The following is a 13563-nucleotide window of genomic DNA, read 5'->3' as shown; positions in this document are numbered from 1 at the left end:
TTTTAATGTGATTTCCCCAACAACTAATGCGGCCGAGCATCCTGTCCTGTTTGTCTCTCCTTCCTTCCTTCCTCTTGATGAAATGCCATGTTTCATGTCATTTGCCCATTTTTCTGCTGGATGATTTATCTTTTCCCTATTGAGTTGTCAGAGTTCTTTGTATATTATGGGTATAAATGTTGTCTGAGTTATATGTGTTTAAAAATATTCTGATTTGTGGCTTGCCCTTGTAATTCTTTATTTTTTTTATTTTTTGGAAGAACAGAAGGTCTTAATTTTTTTTTTTTAAAGATTTTATTTTATTTCCTTTTTTCTCCCCAAAGCCCCCAGTACATAGTTGTATATTCTTCGTTGTGGGTCCTTCTAGTTATGGTATGTGGGACGCCGCCTCAGCGTGGCTTTGATGAGCAGTGCCATGTCTGCGCCCAGGACTCGAACCAACGAAACACCAGGCCGCCTGCAGCGGAGCGCACGAACTTAACCACTCGGCCATGGGGCCAGCCCCCAGAAGGTCTTAATTTTAATGTAATCAATGTCATCCATCTTTTTCTTTCTGGTTAGGGGTTTTGCGCTTGGTGGATTTCTATTCCTTCTTTCCACTGGCATCTGGATGAGACTGTTCTAACTTCACCCCAGGGCATAACTAAAGAAGGTCACCTAGTTATTTGCCTGTGAATTAACTTTTCTTCATCAGCCCATTAACTTACTCTTAGGTGGTTTTCAAGCTAAAATGTGATTCCTGTTCAAAGCCCACCCACCATCTTGGTGGTCTGTGGGTTCTGGCTGTCTCTTTCTTTCTGATCGGCACCAATGCTGATGCTCCGTAGCACAGGAGTGTTGGAGAGAGGAGGATGCTGATGGGGACACAGCCATCAACCATCTTAGTCACTTAGGTCTTGGGCAGCTTCTTAGCCTCTGCAGTTTTTCCCTGCGACTTGGAATCTGCCAGTAACCCAGTCTACGCTTCCCATGACCTCAACCAGAGGGAGGTACCTGGACCAGCCTTATTGAGTGCGGGGGGGCGGGGGAGGGGGGAGGGGGGAGGAGGTGAGACTGGATTGTGCTGGGAGGCCGCTAAACGACCTAGTGATTTGAAGACTTTCACCCTCGTGGTTTGCAATTCACACCACTGAATCATTCTGTTGAGTTGATGCGCTTGTCTGCAGCGGGCCTAGTAAAGGTGAAAAGTGTCTTCAAGGAGGAGCAGTGCGTGTAAGTGGAGACGTGGAACGTGGTCCATTTTGAAGAGGAGGAAGGTGACAGGGACTAGTGAGGGGGCTGCACGGTTGTGGCAGCCTTGGGAAGCACAGTTCCAGGTGGGGGGCAGGGGGTTTTGGGGAAAAAGATGCCACTTGAGATAGAGCTTCCACCCTACCCCATCTAGCCAAATGTCACCTGGGCTGGGAGCTGTCCCCGAGAGCTGGTGCTGAACCTGCAGACCAGCTACCCAGCGCTGGGAGAGGGAGCCAGTGCGTCTCAAACTCTGGCTCTCACCCCCATGGCATTTTGTTGTCAGATTCAGCCGTGTGAGTTGTGCAGACCCCTTCAGAGCCGGTTGTGCCCTCTCACTGCCCGCCACCGCACACTGCTGCTCACCATGCTGTGCCCACTCCTGGCTCCCTCTGAACAGAGAGCTCAGGAGATGCATCAACACTGTCTGTGGAGCAGAATGCTGCAGAGGCAGCTAACGCTTGTAAATAATGAAAAGAGGCACCTTTGCCTGGCCTCGAGGCTTCCTACAGGAATTTCAGATGGGGCAGGGATGAGAGGAGGAAGGAGAAAAGGGACCCGGTGTGTGGGAAGCCAAAGTCTTGGGCAACTTACGGATGGCACGGTGAGTGGCTGTGGGTTGTCACGGGCCAGACCTGCATAAGGCAGAGCAGCAAGCATGTGTCTGTGGAGCTTTGTCTTGGGTCTCTAGAGACCCCAAGATGCAGTGGGAAGAATCCTGGGGATGGGCACTGGCCGGAGCCCTCATCCCAGGCTCTGCCACACATCAGGTCCCCTGAGAGTGTGGAGCATCTTTCTAACAGCATCACTGACACCTCGCCCGGCCTCAAAGTTAGATGAATTCAAGTTTATGAAACAGCATTCAGCTTGATTCCTCCCTTCTGACTGTGCTGCTTCTGGGGCCAGAGAGGTGGGAACTTCCTTCCTTTATTGCTCCCTCAGGGAACAGGAAGGCTTCTCCCCCGCATTTGTGACAGCCCAATACCACACTTAGAGAATCATGCATCCATGAGAGAGCAGGTATTTGACAAGTCTCCGTAAGAGTCAGAAGTTTCACTCAGTTATCCTGCTTCTCAGCCTACCCTGGGGTGTCTCCTCTCTTGACCTTCACCCTGAGTCCTTACCTGCCCAAAGGACTTCCTCCTCCTCTGACCACTTGTTGGGTGTGACTCTGAGCCTGTGGTTGGTGAGGCTGCCATTGGCCATCACAGGGCCACAGCAGTGAAGATGAGGATCACTGCACTGGGGGGCCCTGAAAGCGAGGCCCTGGTGGAAAGTACCAAGATCAGAAATACCCCTCTGCTGCCATCTCTTTCACTACACACATGCACCCATGTGCATGCACATGTGTGCACATGCATGCATGCCCCTGTGCAGAACCATGTGTGTACACCCACGTGTGTGCAATCATGCTTGTGCATGTATGCCCTGTGCCTATCCCATGCGTGCGCACACACAAATGCACAGCCCTGCACACAAGTGTGTGCAGATGTGTGCACACACACACACATTCAATCCAAATCTTTGCACCAGCATGTCGCTTTCTGCCAGGCTCATGCAAATCTGAAATTCCCAGAAGCAGGGGCTCCGGGAGAGGTTGCTGCATCTGTGATTTGCAGTCCATTAAATGGGCGGGCTCAGGGCTCTGCCTCGGTGCCCTGTGGGGTGTATGTGTGAGCGACGCTCTTGCTCAGACAGGGCAGAGCTGTGTAAACAGCCCGGACACCTCGGGGAACAGCCTCAGGAAGGTGCTCTCTGAATCTGTGACTAGATACAATTTTAAAACCACTAAAAGAATAAAAATAAACAGAAGAAAACCAACTCCCCAGGAGACATAACACAGTTATGTCCACAAAATTAACAGCATCAGCTGTGGCTGGAATACGTTTCAGGTGGGGATTCTTAACCCTGGCCACGGCAGAACGAGCTCGGAAACAGGCCGACATTCGGGCCCGGCTCTGGGCGTCTCAGATTTAATTGGTCTGGGTGGGGGCCAAGTAGCAGTTTTCAAAGTTTGCTGGTCATCTGATGAGCAGTGAGGGTTGAGAAGTGGAAAAGTTGAGGCTGTGGCTTTTCTAAGCACTCCCCCCTTCCCACACACACACACACACACACACACAGCGTCCGGGAGAGAGGGTAGCTGTGGGGTTGGGACATTGTAGAATGTGTGGCTCGCCTTCATGGCTTGTTCTGTGTCCCCAGCATAGGTCCTGAGGGGCAGGATTAGGTCCTGGGATGGGGGTTCAGGACCTGGGAGATCTGTAGAAAGAGTGTTCGGATTCCTCCTGAGCCCGCAGGTGCGCACCTGAAAGCACCAGCGCTACCTTTGGTTGCAGGGGTGAGGGCCCAGTGGAAGGGTGGGTCAAGGAAGCACCCTTGGAGGTGGCCCAGACAGTGGGGCCTCTTGTGCCCCACTCTGGGCATCAGGTGGGAATCTGATGACCTCGAGTGTAGTTTGAGCCATGCCATTTCTTTCTTTCTTTTGTTTTTTTTTTGTGAGGAAGATTTGCCCTGAGCCAACATCTGTGCCAATCTTCCTCTGTTTTGTATGTGGGACACCGCCACAGCATGGCTGGATGGGTGGTGTATAGGTCTGTGCCTGGGATCTGAACCCATGAAACCCGGGCTGCCAAAGCAGAGCATACGACCTTAACACTACACCTCCAGGCCGGCCTCTACAGCGTTTCTTGATGTGCTTTTCTCTGTGACGGCTGTGGGCCAGGGCCATGAGCTCCCGGAGCTCACTGTCTGCCAGGACCACCCTGACGCTACGTAAGTACAGCGGAGATGTAAATGCAGGCGTATACCAGTATGCTGGGGCTGCTGTAACAAAGTACCACAGGTGGGCCGGCTGAAACAGCCTTTACCGCCTCTCGTTCCGGAATCCGGAAGTCCGGGAGCAGGGGTCTCGTCAGGCAGGGTTGGTTCCTGCGAGGAGACTGTCTCAGGCCTCTCCCCAGGCTTCTGGTGTTTTGTGGGTGATCATTGGCTTGTAGCAGCATCACCCTGATCTCTGCCTTCATCTGCACATGGCCTTCTCTCTGTGTGCGTGTCTGTGTCTGCATTTCCCCTTTTTATAAGCGCTCCCGTCATATTGGATTCGGATCCACCCTAATGACCTCTTTCCACTTGATTTCCCTTATAAAGACCCTCTCTCCAAAGCTCGAATTCCGAGGTACTGAGGGTTAGGACTCCAACATATGATTTGGGGGGACACAGTGCAACGCATAACAAGATGGTGACCGTTGGAACCTGGAAAGGTGTCGTGGGCAGAAACACCACTGAATATACTCATGGCGTTGCCTGGGTTCTGCAGGAGGAGGCAGGATCACCCGGGGGCCTCGCCTGCCAGCCTTGGGGAGCCATTCCAAGCAAGCGGTACCAGGTTAACTTGAAAGTAGGTCAATGAGATGTGAAGGTAATCCGAATTCTGACAGTCGCAGCTTGGCTCCTGCAGCAGAAACGTCTCCCTGGGCCGGCGACATGACCTGTGTGGGGAAGGCAGCAGGACAAAGACACTGCTTGGACGTTGTTGTAGTTTATTCACAGATGTTCCTGGCAGATGTCTCGGCCACTGACTAGGCAACAAGGCTGGACCGATGAGCCGCCTTTCTCTGCCCCTCGTGTTTTGGTGTTTTCATTAACCGGCTCACCGGAGTGATGTCTGGGGCAGTGCACAGAATCCACATCTGCCTTTGCTGCTGCAAGACGTTTCCGGGGTGAGAGAGGTGGCGTTCGGGAACAGTGCACTCTGTGACGAGCCTGCAGCGAGGTGATGTCAGACGTCCCTGCCCGCGCCCCGCCATGTGCACAGGTGGGAAGCTGAGGCAAGGCCAGAGGCCCCATCGGCTGTACCCCAAGTCGTCCTCGTGAATGCCCGGATCCACAGTGGGCGTTTTAAAGTTTAGCCTTTCCCTTCCCGCCTGCCCGGAATTGGCTGTGCTCATCAATTTTATTTGCGTAATTTCAAGCATCATTAATAGTACATGGCATGAGGAAAAATTACTGAGCTCTTCCTCCATCCATGAGTGAAATTGGGTTTAGTAGAAAATTAGTTGACTTAACTGGCAAATGATGAAAGCTGAGAGGAGAATGTTAAAGGAGGATGAGGAGGGGAACGCTTGGCTGTCAAGCATGCGGCCCAGGCAGAAATCTGTCTCCTGGCCCTCTTGCTTGTTCCGTGTTTGTTCAAGGGAAATACCGGGGAGGGTCCTGGAGAATGATGAAAGTGGAGGCCACATCCTGTTCCTCGGGCTCAGCCCAGCTTGACCAAGCTGCGTCTAGCAAAACCATCTCAGGAGCCAGTGCACAAGCCTCAGGGCTTGAAGTCATTCGGATCTGGCTGTGACTGGCTCTGACTGGCCTGAACCAGGCTGAACTAGCCAGCTCAAAGCAGCCACTGGCTGGATGCTGCTGCCACTCTGAGGGGGGAAGAGAAAAGCCTTAGGTTTGGGGGTCCACTTGAGGGAGACCTTGAACTTGAGTTCAGACACTTTGAATTAGAGGTGCCCATGTGGAGGCAGCCAAGTGATGGGCCCAGGGCTCAGAATGGAGACGGCATCCTGGCAGCCGATGGTGAGTGAGCACAAGTGTGAATGAAATTGCCCAGTGATAGGAAACAAGGCCTGAGAGAAAAGTCTGAAGAAGTGGCAGCCTTTACAGGCCTCTTAGAGGAAGAGGTGCTGGCAGAGAAGACTAAGGAGTGGCCAGGAGGGTGTGGAGTCATGGGCACCAGGGAGAAGATGCTTCTAGAAGGAGGGTATGGCCAATGTTGTGAAATGCTCATAAAAAGTAAGGAGACTGAGAAATGTCCAACAAAGTTAGCCACTTGGAAGTCATTGTCAACCCTAGACAGAATCATTTTGATTAAGCTGTGGGGGTCAAAAGTCAGAAGTTTGAGGGTTGCAGAATGAGGAGGCTGGTGAGGAAACCAACAGTGAGCTAAGGTGCTTCTCCCAGGAGCTTGTCTGTGAGGGGGAGGGAAAAGGGGACAGGAGTCGGGGGCAGTACAACTGTAGGAAGATGTAGGAGTTTCCTGAGGCTGCGGAAACGAAGTACCGCACACTAGGCAGCTTACACAGCAGACGTTTGTTGTCTCCCAGTTCTGGAGGCCAGAAGTCCAAAGTCAAGGTGTCAGCAGGGCTGGTTCCTTCTGAGGCTGTGAGGGGAAATCTGTTCCAGGCCTCTGCTAGATTCTGTTGGCCTCAGGCATGCTTGGCTTATAGATGGATGTCTTCTCCTAGTGTCTTCACATGCTCTTCCCTCTGCCTCTGTGCCCACACTTCCCCTTCTTATAAGGACACCATCGGGGCCAGCCCAGTGGCACAGCGGTTAAGTTCACACATTCCACTTTGGCAGCCCAGGGTTCGTCGGTTCATATCCTGGGTGTGGAACTACGCACCACTTGGCAAGCCATGTTGTGGCAGGTGTCCCACGTATAAAGTAGAGGAAGATGGGCACGGATGTTGGCTCAGGGCCAGTCTTCCTCAGCAAAAAGAGGAGGATTGGCAGTGATGTTAGCTCAGGGCTAATCTTCCTAATGAAAAAGAAAAAGGACACCATCATATCGGATTACAGCCCACTCTAGTGACTGTCTTAACTTGATCATCTGCAAAGACCCTATTTCCAAATAAAGTCACATTCACAGGTACTGGGGGATAGGACATCAACATTTTTGGGGGGGCTACAATTCAACCCGTAACAGAAAGTATGCTTGTTTATTTTTCAAGATGGGAGAGTTGTAAGCATGTTTAAACACTGGTGTAAAGGAGGCAGAAATGGGAGCGGTTGAAGATACAGGGAGAAGACAGCATCGTGAGTGGTGGCCCGTGAGGGTGGCCCCAGGAGAAGAAGGAAGACAGCAGGATTGGGGGGTTGCTGACGGGCTACAGGGTTGGGGGCAAAGGATTGGGGCATTGACATCCGATGGTTTTATTTTATCGTTGACGTAGGAGGGACGAGCATCTGCTGGGAGTGAGGGGGAGGGGGCAGGAGATGTGAGGAGAGTGGACAACAGTGAAACACACTCCAAAGGCCCCACCGGGTTTGCGGTGTGTTGTCCTCTAAAAAAAAGATTTGAACCGCATACGGCAAGATGTTAAGACTTGACAGGCCGGGAAGTGGGCGCACAGGTATTGATTCTATCATTATATTATTTTCTATAATTTTCTGGATGCTTGAAATCTTTTATAATACATAAAGTACATAGATCAGAACAAGAGAAGGGAGAGCTGCATCGAGCGGCCGCTTGGCGCTTAGTAGACTCTTGTGAACAGAGGCTCCCGCCCCCATCCCAAGAGGAGGATGAGAGGCCAGTGGTTAATTTACACTGAAAAACTGCGCCCCCTCGACCTTCTCCTTTGCCGTTCTCCTTCCTTGGGCTCCAAGAAAGGATTTTAATCTCCTGCGTAGCGGGATCACGTTCAGCACAGCTGAACACCGTAGAAGATCTGCCCCCTCTGCTGCTGGGGGTCTGGAGCTGCCCTGGTCCCTGCTCTGGTCCCTGCCCTTCATCCTTCCTCGGGATCCAGGAGGGACAGCTCCTTGCTAGGCCAGCCCCCACCTCCCACTCCACACACACTGAGCCTCGGCTAGCGCAGTCTGTTTCTTGTAAAGCAAGGCCCCTGACCAAGTCTTGACAGTGGCCAATAAACACGACCTCACGATGCAGTGGCCGTGTTGCCTTTCCCAGTTCTGGCCTGGCCCATGTTGGGGTCGGAGGGCTGCAAAGGAAGAGACATTTAAAGGAAATCGCAGGCTCCCATGAAAGGTTTATGCAACCCAAGTGGGGTGGGAGGGACTTGGAGGGAGTCAAGTAAGAAATGGCGGGGGGGTGGGGGGGGGGGGGGAGGGGGCGGTGCTGACCCGGTGGCGCAGCAGTTAAGTGCGCACGTTCCGCTTCTCAGCGGCCCAGGGTTCGCCGGTTCAGATCCCGGGTGCGGACATGGCACCGCTTGGCAAAAGCCATGCTGTGGTAGGTGTCCCACATATAAAGTAGAGGAAGATGGTCATGGATGTCAGCTCAGGGCCAGTCTTCCTCAGCATAAAGAGGAGGATTGGCAGTAGTTAGCTCAGGGCTAATCTTCCTCAAAAGGAAAAAGAAAAAAAAAGAAATGGGGTGGAGGACTGGTTTCTGAAGGCCCTTGAAGGGTGAGGAGGTGGGATCCATTCGGGGAGGAAGCCTCAGCACGGCTTCAAACCTCAGGGGCCGTGGGTTCTCATAAAGGGAGGTGGGGTCCCGTGTTCCCTCCCCCCAAGTGCACAGCAAGAGGAGGTCTTGTCAAACGGCCCCTGGAGAGGAGGAAGGTGGGCCGTGGGACGAACTTCCGGGAGACTGAAAGTGCCCCCGACAAAAAGGGTGAAAGTCCACTGATCTGGCCTCAGAACGAGGACAGGGCTGGCCTGGGACTTTTTTATTCCTGGTGAAGCTGGTGGAATCATAGGATGGTACGAATAACCCCAGCGCTCCTTCCAGCTTTCGTTGAAACCTTAAGGGGTTCTGGTGAAAGCATGGCCTTTTCCTGGGAGCCAGGCTGGTCTTTCCTGAGCGGTTCTGGAGCGGACCCAGGGCCCTTTGCCGTTCCCAGCCGGTACTCGAGGGCTGCGTCCTTCCTTAACCCACATCTCCCACAGGGTTTGTTCTAACGGGGTTGAGAGCAGAGTCCTGCCCATCTGTGTGACCCCAGAGGCCCCTGCATAGGTTGGTTCTCAACCAAGCCTTGTGGGAATGAACAGAAGAGAGAGAGCCCCTGGTACATGAGAGTCACCCGGGGAACTGAAAAACCCACAGCCCAGGCTCCACCGAGCTATGAGACAGCACCTCTGGGGCAAGGCTGGGCGGCAGGAGCCATGACGTCATCTCGGTGATCCTGACTTTCACCCGAGAACTGCCATCCTCATACGTTTAAAGCACAGCTTGGATGAGAGAAGCCTCGACTCTATTCGTGCTCAGCATCCACAGGCATTTGTTATATAAATCCAGGCTGTCGGCAAGGAGGGAGGAGGCGGGAGACAGCGAAGGGATGTGTTCCCGTTTCTCTTCCCGCAGCAGCAGCAGCACGGCAGGCCCCGGGAGCTGGAGGATGAGTCTGTGGATTCATCCAGCTCTCCTGGGAGCGGCGGCCCTATTCTTAGCTGCATTTGCTTGATAGGAAGGAATGCGGGGAAGGAAGCTCAGCTGTGAACAACCAGCAGCCCCCCACACCCCCCACCCCCACCCCGGTGTGGGGGAGGAGCTGCCCCTGTGTTTGCCCCTTGAGCCCTCGGCCCATGCTCCCTATGGGCCCTTCGGCTGAGGCTGAGGCACGGCTGGAATGTGCTCCCATCTGCTTTTCCCCTGAATTCCCTTTCCCTCTGAGCCCTAACCCCACTGGGGACCTGGCAGTTCTCCCTAGCTGTGGTCGGGACATCTACCTTCTCAGGAGACGGGAGCCGAGGGCGGGCCCATCATGACGGCGTCAAAGCCTGCTTCTGTTGGGCACAGGAAGTCAGTGCATCCTGGGCAAGAGAAGAAAACGCTGCAAGAGAATAGAATTCCTTCCTCGTTAGTCACCCTAACCTCCCTTCCTCCCTTCCCAAAGCAGCTCGTTAGCCGCCCAGGTAACTCCGGGTTCCTTCTTTATGCCCCGTGCTCTTGGGAAGAGCAGTGCTCTGCTCTAGTGACGGCCGGGGGAGAGGGACAGGAGCCATGCCGCGGTGCTCAGGCGATGGGCACTGGATGGGGTCAGAGGGTGACAGGCCCCCGGGAGACAGAGCGTCCTGGGCTGCCCCAGCCCGTGTGTTCCGAGTATCGAGATGGACCTGGGGAGGCTGGAGTGCCTGGGAGCACTTTACACCTGGAGCCAAAGATCTTTGAGCACTTTGAGAATTCCTTTTAATTAGGTCCTTCCCACACAAAGAAGAGAGAGGGAGAGAGAAGAGTTTGTTCCGGAGCTTGAGCACTACCTGGAGAGACTATTTCCAGCCACAGACCCCGGGCGCAGGGAGAAATAAAGCCAGAGAATTTTCAGCCTAGAAGGGAGCGTGGAGATCTGTCCCGGCTTCAGGCTCTGGGCGTGGAGGTGGACGCCAGGACGGTTCTGCGAGTGTGCAAGGCCACCTAGCAACTTCTCGCCGCGGCGCACGCCCGGGAACGCTTTTCAGTGTGCCGCAACTCAGCGTTTTGATTCCCAGCTGAGGGAGTTTATTTTCTCGTTAAGCGTAGATTTTTTTTTTTTCCCTCCCTGCTTGTCGCATCTAACCATCCTACCTTCTGAAATATTAGCAAAGAGTGACGGACAGGATGTCGGTCCTTCCCCAGATGTTTGCTGAGCGCCCACATTGTGGCCAGCTGGGAGTCCAGGGCAGGGGCCCTGGAGAAGATGGGACGTGGGTGCCCCTGGGAGGCGGGTGCTGGGCATGTCCGGTGGGGCTGGATATAGCCCCAATGAGTGTGGACAGTTTGGCTTTTTTTTTTAATTGTAGTAAAATACATGTAAGATGAGATTTGCCATCTTAGCCATTTTAAGTGTCCAGTTCAGTCACATTAAGCACATTCATATTGTTGCGCAACCATCACCACCGTGCATCTCTCCAGCTTTTACATCTTCCCAGCTGAACCTGTCGCCACCACTCGCTCACTCCCGCCCCTCCCCCCACAGGTTGGCTTTCATGGGGGTTAATCTGGGTTGGGCGCAGGGGCCAGATGACAACCAGGGGAACTCTAGAGAAGCTCTCTTTCCCTAGGTCACCCCCTTCCCTCAGCCCTGTCATCTGTCTTTAGACTCCCACTCGGGTGGCCTGGGGACATTCCGAAATGCATTCCAGCTGCCCAGCCTGTGAAGTCCACATAAACTCCCGCCCTTCCTTGGCGTTGGTGGGGCAGGTGCGGGCCAGGGCGCTGGGTGGGTGCGCCTGAGGCCCCTTCACTCGGAGATGCTGCCTCTCCCCGACTCACCGGCCAGCCCCCCAGAGAGAACTGAGGAACTTGGCATTAGAATTGGGAGGGCATCTGGACGAGGGCCTTTGGAGGCGTCAGCACGGAAGGTGGATTGTGCAGCCAAGCCTTGCGGGGCACTTTGGCTGAAGGTTGTCAGGAGACAGCGTTTTCAGTTCATGTCCCTGCTCCAGCCAAACACTTAGCGTAAAATTGCCTATAAAAGTGAACTTACATTACAAGTGAGACAGCTGCAGCCCCTGCCAGTGGCTGACCCTCTGGCTCTCCTCGGGCGAGCTCAGATTCCTTGCGACAAGAGGAAGGAGGCAGCTCCATGGCAGTCTCCTTAAATTGGGAATCTTTGTTCTGGGGCTGAGTAGACTGTGTGGCTCCTCCTGGAAAGGGGACCTGTCGTCTCTGGGCCGGCTGTCCCTCCGCCTCTGCCTCCTGCCTGATGTCGTTTCAGACTTGGACCAGGTGCGTGTGGCCACTTGTGTCCAATCTAATCAGGACGCTACTCACCCTTGGAGGGGCTGGGAGCTCGACAACCCTCGGAGACGCCCGTCGTCCTTGGGCACCTCTCCTCGCCTGCCTCCTCTTTCCTACTAAGTCTTTCTTGACCAAATCTTCAACCTTTAAACCGTGTCTTCCTCGAGGGTTCACCAGGCTCATGGGTTAGTTTATTCGTTCACGAACATAATGGATACATATTTGAGGCAGATTCTGTCCCGGCTCTGGGCTTTCAAAGATGACCTGGCCCGGCTCTCAGGGGGCCCCAGTGACGAGCAGGTGACTCAGGACGGTGCAGAGGGGAGTCTGGGGGTGGAGCAGAGGGAGCACTGGCTGCTGGGAGAGGGGTTCCTTACTCCGTCCATGGGTCCAAGGAAGGCTTCCTGGAGGAGGAGGCGAGGTTTGAGTTAGGATCAGGAAATGAGAAATCTTCTGGAAAGGATCAGAACCCAGGGGCAATGTGACCAAGTTTATACTGTGGAAAGATCTCTCTAGAAAAGAGGCAGGCAAGACTGGAGGAAGGCAGAACAGAGAGGAAATGATCTCAAGATTATAGGTGAGAAGTGACGGGGCTTTAAGTGGGGGGGGGGGTGTTGGGGGGCCGGTTAAAAAGGAGCTGCCAGACTCAGAAATTCAGAAGGAGGAACTGATGACTAAAAGTAATAATAATTCGTGGGACTTCCACTCCCCTGGCCTCACTTAATCCTACCAAGAACCCTGCAAGGCAGCCATTTTTATTTGTCTTTGGCTGATGAGAAAAATGAAATTCTTAGAGGCTCCTGACTCGTCCAAGGTTAGAAGCAAGACTGGGGCTGGAGCCAAATTTCTGTTGGCAACCCCAGGGTTCCGATTTTGGGGATGTCACTGTGGTCCGACCATCCCCCCTTGTCCTGTCTGACGTCCAGTGGGCAGGAGAAGGCCGGAGAGCTTGGCTTGGGGGAGTGTGGTCTCTGGAGCCCAACTGCTTGGGTTTCAATCCCAGCTCTGCTGCTTCCTGACTGTGTGATCCTGGGTAAATTACTAAACCTCTCTGTTTCCTAATCTGTAAAGAGGGGAGCAGGATGAGAATGGGTCTGGTCTCGCAGGGCTGTTACCCGGATGGCAGGAGTTGATGAATCAATAAGTTGAAAGTATGTGGAATGGTGCCTGTGTTCAAAACGTTAGCCATGAAGATGAAGAGGATGGGACCCAGCCTAGAACATCCGTGTGCGGTCATTCTCCCAGGAGAGAGCTGTGACTTGCTCATCTGACCTCTCAGTGGCCCTCCTGGTGTCCGGGGCTGGGGCCAGGGGTGTGATCGGTGTTGGGGCAACAAAAGGAGGCCCCGGTGACTTTGTTGGCACCACAAATGGCCACAGAGGGACCCCATGTTGCCTGGCAACCAACCAAAAAGGCAATGTGGGGAGTCAGTCATATTCCTGGGCAAGTAGCCACAGCCAGACCCACCTACCGTTTATATTTTCAGAGCTGTTAATTCGTCCTTCCAGACCTTTCAGGCGGGAGGAGCAGCCACCCCTTCCTCGTTTCTGCAGGGAAGCCATAGAGGGATCATGGCTTTGTCATTCTGTCTGTGGTTCTCAGTTGAGGGGAGCGAGGCGGGGAGAGGGACGGGGGGGGGGGGGGGCGCGCGTCGGCTACCTGGAGCTTCTGACACCTGGGATGCAATGATGCTTCTTACTGGAGGAGTTTGGGGGTGAGAGAGCCATGCTTGGAGGAAAACAACAGGGACGTCCTACAGCCTAGGATGCAAAATCCGCCCGACACTTGAAAATACCACCAAGCATTTCACGGAGCCTCCAGGTTGTGGGAGCTGTTTCCTGTGATGGCTCCAGACCCCTGGGGTCTGTGCTCATACTCCTTGGCTTTCTGGGCATTTTGACAAAAAAGCTTTAGACGTGTGCCTGCCTTCG

At 53.8% G+C, this 13563-nt stretch overlaps 1 protein-coding gene and 1 long non-coding RNA gene across 3 annotated transcripts in view; one reads left to right on the top strand and one right to left on the bottom strand.

Moving 5' to 3' along the window:
- The window catches only part of MGAT5B (alpha-1,6-mannosylglycoprotein 6-beta-N-acetylglucosaminyltransferase B), a 75780-nt gene that overhangs the window by 35070 nt on the left and 27147 nt on the right, over nt 1-13563 (top strand). The window lies entirely within an intron of this gene.
- On the bottom strand, nt 11802-12927 carry LOC139073826 (uncharacterized). The gene is made up of 2 exons (XR_011522876.1): nt 12748-12927; nt 11802-12036 (listed from the first exon to the last, which is right to left on the bottom strand). It is a non-coding gene; the product is annotated as an uncharacterized lncRNA (long non-coding RNA).

This window comes from Equus przewalskii, chromosome 10 (assembly GCF_037783145.1).
Source record: "Equus przewalskii isolate Varuska chromosome 10, EquPr2, whole genome shotgun sequence".
NCBI classification, from domain to species: domain Eukaryota; kingdom Metazoa; phylum Chordata; class Mammalia; order Perissodactyla; family Equidae; genus Equus; species Equus przewalskii.
The sequence above is the reverse complement of the archived record's forward strand: the minus strand, read 5'-3'. Positions and strand labels throughout refer to the sequence as shown.